We start from the raw sequence: 6,000 nt of genomic DNA on the forward strand, positions 1-6,000 counted from the left end.
TGGCAGTTGATGGTTGGAGTGCTGACACATTATCTGCATATCCAGTAATGTTGGCAACTGATGTGTTATGCATGGGGATCAGATCAACCTGTATCGCATCAAAAACAGCCTGAAGATGACGCACTGAAACTGGTAGCGACAAAATAAAATAAAAACATAAGGACGGCTGTAAGTGTTTTTATTTATTTGACACGACAGTAAACGGCCGTTGTCCCAGAGACCTCATGCTAAAAGAATGGACATACAAAAGACAAAAAGAATTGGACAGCCACCTTGATCGCTCAGCCACCACCTCGCGGATATTGGTTGAAGAAGGGTCAACGTGAGCGCATATCAACAAGTGCCAGCCCATATGTACCTCATAGATTTCATATGACCTGAGGAGCAACACAACCAGCATCATGTCCGTTAGTGTTTTTGGTCCATTCTGGCAGTTCCGGAGCGCTGTGGTGGAGCACTGTCTTGCTGCAGATATAGACCACTCGTGGGATACTGTGGGTGAAAAATCGAACGCAGATTTTCGGTCAATAGGTTCGTATACTGTTCGCCATTGACAGACGACATAAGACCCATCAGGTGCTGCATGTCCTCTGATGTTAGAACCTCACCCCTACCACAGTACTTCTACCATCTACTTGAATCGTGCGCTGTTGAGAAGTAGAATGCAGCGCCTAGTGTGGTTTTTAATGTACTGGTATCCTGTAATAAGGGTGGCCCAACGTGTACACTGATGTCTCGGGCCAGGCGACGTTTATTAGAGCTTCGAGCGTCCAGTGACGGTTCTCCAGCTCCATTTTAATCTCTGGCTGTTGTAATGTGAGTGCTTATTGCCATGTGGCCTTGCACAGATACTGCAGGATTTCCCTGTGCGTGGTACTGGTAAAAACACAGTGCGTAGGTGTCAGTAGCGATGGTGGCGAAACGGTCCGCAACTGTGCCGACATTCCTCAGTCCTCACGGAGCCTTATGACCAGCCTCCCGCATTACAGCACAGTGCGCAAGCACGCTACCAGAAACTTCAGGCCTATCAACACAGCTGCCCCAGGATTCACAATTGTAACAGTTCTGCCACTAAATGTGACTGGGTTTTCTCTTTTGATGCTAGTTAATTGTCAAGATGAGCATTACTGCAAAGGGATTTGATTCTAAAGCATTATGTCAGGGTGAAAATACTAAATTAATTAATTTTTCTCTCTTAACAGCATGTGGGCAGGGTGGGTTCTTCCTTGGCTCGGGTATGAGGTAGAATGAAACAGCATTTTTACATAAGATAACTTTTATTGCAAGTTTCGTACAACTGTTTCCTAACTCTATGTTCTGGCTCGGAGAACGGCAGCTGTGTCGTTTGCGAAGCCTTCTCCTGCGGCAGCGGCGGCGTCTGATTACGTGTGGCAGTGTGTATCTCGTGTCGCCGTCTCGCCCAGCTGACTGGAGACGTGCAGCGCGAGGTGGCCCGTTTAATTATTGATAGCGAAGTCGTGCATCGGACGGTGATATCTTGGATGTGGCGTCCCAGTGTTTCTCTTCTCTAAGCGACCGCGTGTGTTGTGCGTCGGCCAGCGGAGCGGCGCGGCGGGGGAGGGCCAGTGTCCCGGAGTCGAACAACGGACTCCCGATTGCCAGTCTTCGGCTGTCAGATCTTCATCCCAGCTCACAGGTGACTGCTGATGTGAGGCCGTCTCCTTCCCGTCCTCACGAGTCACCCGGGTACGTAAAAATCAGACTTCCAATACCTTTTAACTTCTGTCTTCTGGCGCCGAGGCTGCTGCTTGCTACGCCATTACAGCAGCGGACTTGGTAAGTCTGTGCATGATGTAGTCTCTTCTTGCATGACGGTCTTCAGCCCCGAAACTGACTGAAAACAACTGCTACTCTTCTTCCATCGTCTGTCGGGCACACTGCGTCTCGCGTATTTAATCAGTTCAGTTTACTGGAGGTGAACGGCTTCACGGTCATTGCCTCTTCTGTCACGTTGAAAAGCTTCTCGAAGAATCTTCTTAACGACGGTCATTGGCTCTTGGAATGTAGGCGAGGGCCTTTGCTCACATGTGACAACTGAGAGCCGGTCGGGCGATGCCCTGACGGCTGAATCGACAGCGTCCGCTTATGTGGGGAGGGCGATGGCTTCTGAACTTGCTGACTTCACGGTCATTGTCTCTGCTGCTCCGCCCACTGTTTGCCAGTGTCTAATTTTTCTAAACTAAACTAAGTTTTTCATTTATATTCTAATTTCTACTTCACTTTGATTTCACTAATTTATTTAGTTAAGTACCACTCAACACAATGCAGAATGGAGCAGCTTTAGGTAACTAAGAAAAGAATACATTCAAACTGAAAACTTATAAGATGATAACTCAGTAGCTTGCTGAAGAATCATCGGGGTAAACAATATGTGGATGACATTAGCCGGCCGGAGTGGCCGTGCGGTTCTAGGCGCTACAGTCTGGAGCTGCGTGACCGCTACGGTCGCAGGTTCGAATCCTGCCTTGGGCATGGATGTGTGTGATGTCCTTAGGTTAGTTAGGTTTAAGTAGTTCTAAGTTCTAAGGGACTGATGACCTCAGATGTTAAGTCCCATAGTGCTCAGAGCCATTGATGACATTAACTAGAAGAGTGGACAAGATGACACGGTTTGTATGAAGACATCAAAAAATATCTTTTGTAGGGATCAGAAAGGCGCGAAAATAATAGGAACAGACAGAAATGAGAATATATGCAAGTAATTCTAGATGTGTAGTATAGATGCTACTCTACGAGGAACGGAAAGGAAATCATGGTGAGTCTTACTGAAGTAATCAGAATGCTGATAGAAAAGAAATAACTGCAGTGGACAGACCAATTTTGATGTAGAGATGACTTAAGAATTGACGAAGCGGGCTGAAGACTGAGTTTTCAGAGTGGGGAAATGGAAGATTAGAGTTTGTTCCGTCGACAAGTAGATCATTAGCGACGAAGCACATGCTTGGTTTCTGAAAGATGTGGAAGGAAATTGTTCGTACCCTTTCAATGAAATTTAGGGAAATCATGAAAACTTATAAATGTGTGTTTGGCTGGGGAACTGGGGCGTCGTCCTACAAGTTCAGCGCCTTTCAACATCACCATTTTGTTCGGTCCTGAACTTGATGTTTGGTTGCTCTTCCGTGCAATGTTCGGAAATCGTGAGCAATATCCGCGCTACCTTAAGTTGCGCTCCACTGCATGCATTAATCTTAAAAAACGAAACTGAATTTACCACACAACCTTCTATTCGATTACCACCTTTGTTTCTGCATCAAGTTTTGGCACAACTCCATCATGTGTGCGTCATTCGTGGCTGCAAGGTGATGACGTTTTGCTGAAACGTTCGATCGTGCAAGAGCTTTGGTTGTACAATGTAATTGAATGTTAAATAGTATACTTCCAGGGGCTTTCTGAATTGTTGCTTCCATTTATGCACAAGATTTCGACGACCAACCAAGCAATCTTCTACAGGTGCTGCCAATTTTCTGTTATGTTTACTCAATGGTTAGACTTTAACGAGTCTGGGTCAATCGTCAAAGTATAGTGCATCAATGGAAACAACAACATTGCAGAAAGCCCCGATGTACACCATTAATATACCAAGGCGAGGAAACTTGAGAGATCAAATGCTGAATCTGTTATCATTAAATTGCTCCTGTAGTAGTACAAATATATTTCCTAACCAATTACACTACTGGCCATTAAAATTGCTACACCACGAAGATGACGTGCTACAGACGCGAAATTTAACCGACAGGAAGAAGATGCTGCGATATGCAAATGATTAGCTATTCAGAGCATTCACACAAGGTTGGCGCCGGTGGCGACACCTAAAACGTGCTGACATGAGGAAAGTTTCCAACCGATTTCTCATACGCAAACAGCAGTTGACCGGCGTAATGGTATGGGGTGCCATTGGTTACACGTCTCGGTCACCTCTTGTTCGCATTGACGGCACTTTGAACAGTGGACGTTACATTTCAGATGAGTTACGACTCGTGGCTCTACCCTTCATTCGATCCCTGCGAAACCCTACTTTTCAGCAGGATAATGCACGACCGCATGTTGCAGGTCCTGTACGGGCCTTTCTGGATACAGAAAATGTTCGACTGCTGCCCTGGCCAGAACATTCTGCAGATCTCATACCAACTGAAAACGTCTAGTTATTGGTGACCGAGCAACTGGCTCGTCACAATACGCCAGTCACTATTCTTGATGAATTGTGGTATCGTGTTGAAGCTGCATGGGCAGCTGTACCTGTACACGGCATCCAAGCTCTGTTTGACTCAATGCCCAGACGTATCAAGCTGTTATTACGGCCAGACGTGGTTGTTCTGGGCACTGATTTCTCAGGTTCTATGCACCCAAATTGCCTGAAAATGTAATCACATGTCAGTTCTAGTATAATATATTTGTCCAATGAATACCTGTTTATCATCTGCATTTCTTCTTGGTGTAGCAATTTTAATGGCCAGTAGTGTAGTTATCACAACAGGAGTAATGTGCGTCATTAATTGCTCAAGAATATGTCCTAGGGACCAAAACCGGACATGGCGGAAAATACTTCATTATGAAATTTCAGCTGTTATTTACTACTTCAAAATATAACAGCCAAACTGTATGATCAATGTCCAAGATTATGTGCATATATCGAATAGTAAATATAATTAGAAATATATCTTGGAGCGTAGGCTTCCATCTTTAATAACACGAGAGACAGAGAGTAAGATGTAGAGAAAGAGGTAGAGATGGAAGGAGAAAAGGTACAGGGAGAGACAGAAAGATGAGGAAAGAGGGAGAGCTCGAAAGAAGTGGCGAAAGAAAGGAAGCATGACATACAGTAAGAGATAGAAAGAGGACGAAAGATAGGGAGAGGGGGAGGGAGAAGGAGAGGAAGAAAGAGACAGAGACAGAGAGAGAGAGAGAAAGAAGTGGAGAAATATTAAAACTGTGTGCGAGACCGAGACTCGAACTCGGGACCTTTGCCTTTCGTGGGCAAGTGCTGTACCATCTGAGCTACCCAAGCACGACCCGTCCTTAGTTCCGCAAGGTTCGCAGGAGAGCTTCTCTGAAGTTTGGAAGGTAGGAGGCGAGGTACTGGCAGAAGTAAAGCTGTGAGGACGGGGCGTCAGTCGTGCTTGGGTAGCTCAGACGGTAGACCACTTGCCCGCGATACGCAAACGTCTCGTATTCGAGTCTCGGTCCGGCACACAGTTTTAATCTGCCAGGAAGTTTCATATCAGCGCACACTCTGCTGCAGAGTGAAAATCTCATTCTGAAAGTGGAGAAAGAGATCAAGGGAGAAAAAACGAATACATACTGGGTTAGGACGAGGAAGAGAGAGAGAGGGAAAAAGGATGAAAGAGGTATAGGAAGAGATGGAAAGAGGAAGAGAGAGAGAGAGAGAGAGAGAGAGAGAGAGAGAGAGAGGAGGGGGGGTGGTAGGGAGAAGAAGCCGATGAAAGTGGACTGAACTAACGATTATCCGACCGAAGCGTCGTGTCACAAATGGGCAACGTGTGTTGTACGGAAAATCTAAGAAGCGGCTTGACAATCGTGAGCGACCTGTTGGGGGGTAATACATCATGAGCGGTGAACCGGTTAAACTGGCTCCACTGACGGTCTCGGTGCGCTCCTGCTTCCGCTGTGTCGCGGTAACCTTTTACGCGAAGCGCGGCTGCTATCGTTGATGACGGACGTCAGTCGGCAGCTGACGCGTCTCGGAGGCAGGCAGACAGGCGGGGGACTGGCGTGGCTGCGAGGTCCGCTCCGCTACGTGACTGCGGTGCCTAATGGCTGCCGGGACCAGAGCGCTGAGGTACTGCGCGGTGCGCGACCGAACCGGCGCAGGTTCCGGCGCCGTCTATAGGGCAGTGTGTCAGCCGCAGCCGCGCAAAAAGCCCCCAGCCCGCCTGCATTCCAGCCGCTGCTCCCACGTACCGTCTGCACGCCGGCTCTCACACTAGCGCAGTGTTTTCCGTTCCACTTCAGCGCCGCATT

The sequence above is a fragment of the Schistocerca cancellata genome, chromosome 5, assembly GCF_023864275.1.
Source record: "Schistocerca cancellata isolate TAMUIC-IGC-003103 chromosome 5, iqSchCanc2.1, whole genome shotgun sequence".
Lineage (NCBI taxonomy): Eukaryota > Metazoa > Arthropoda > Insecta > Orthoptera > Acrididae > Schistocerca > Schistocerca cancellata.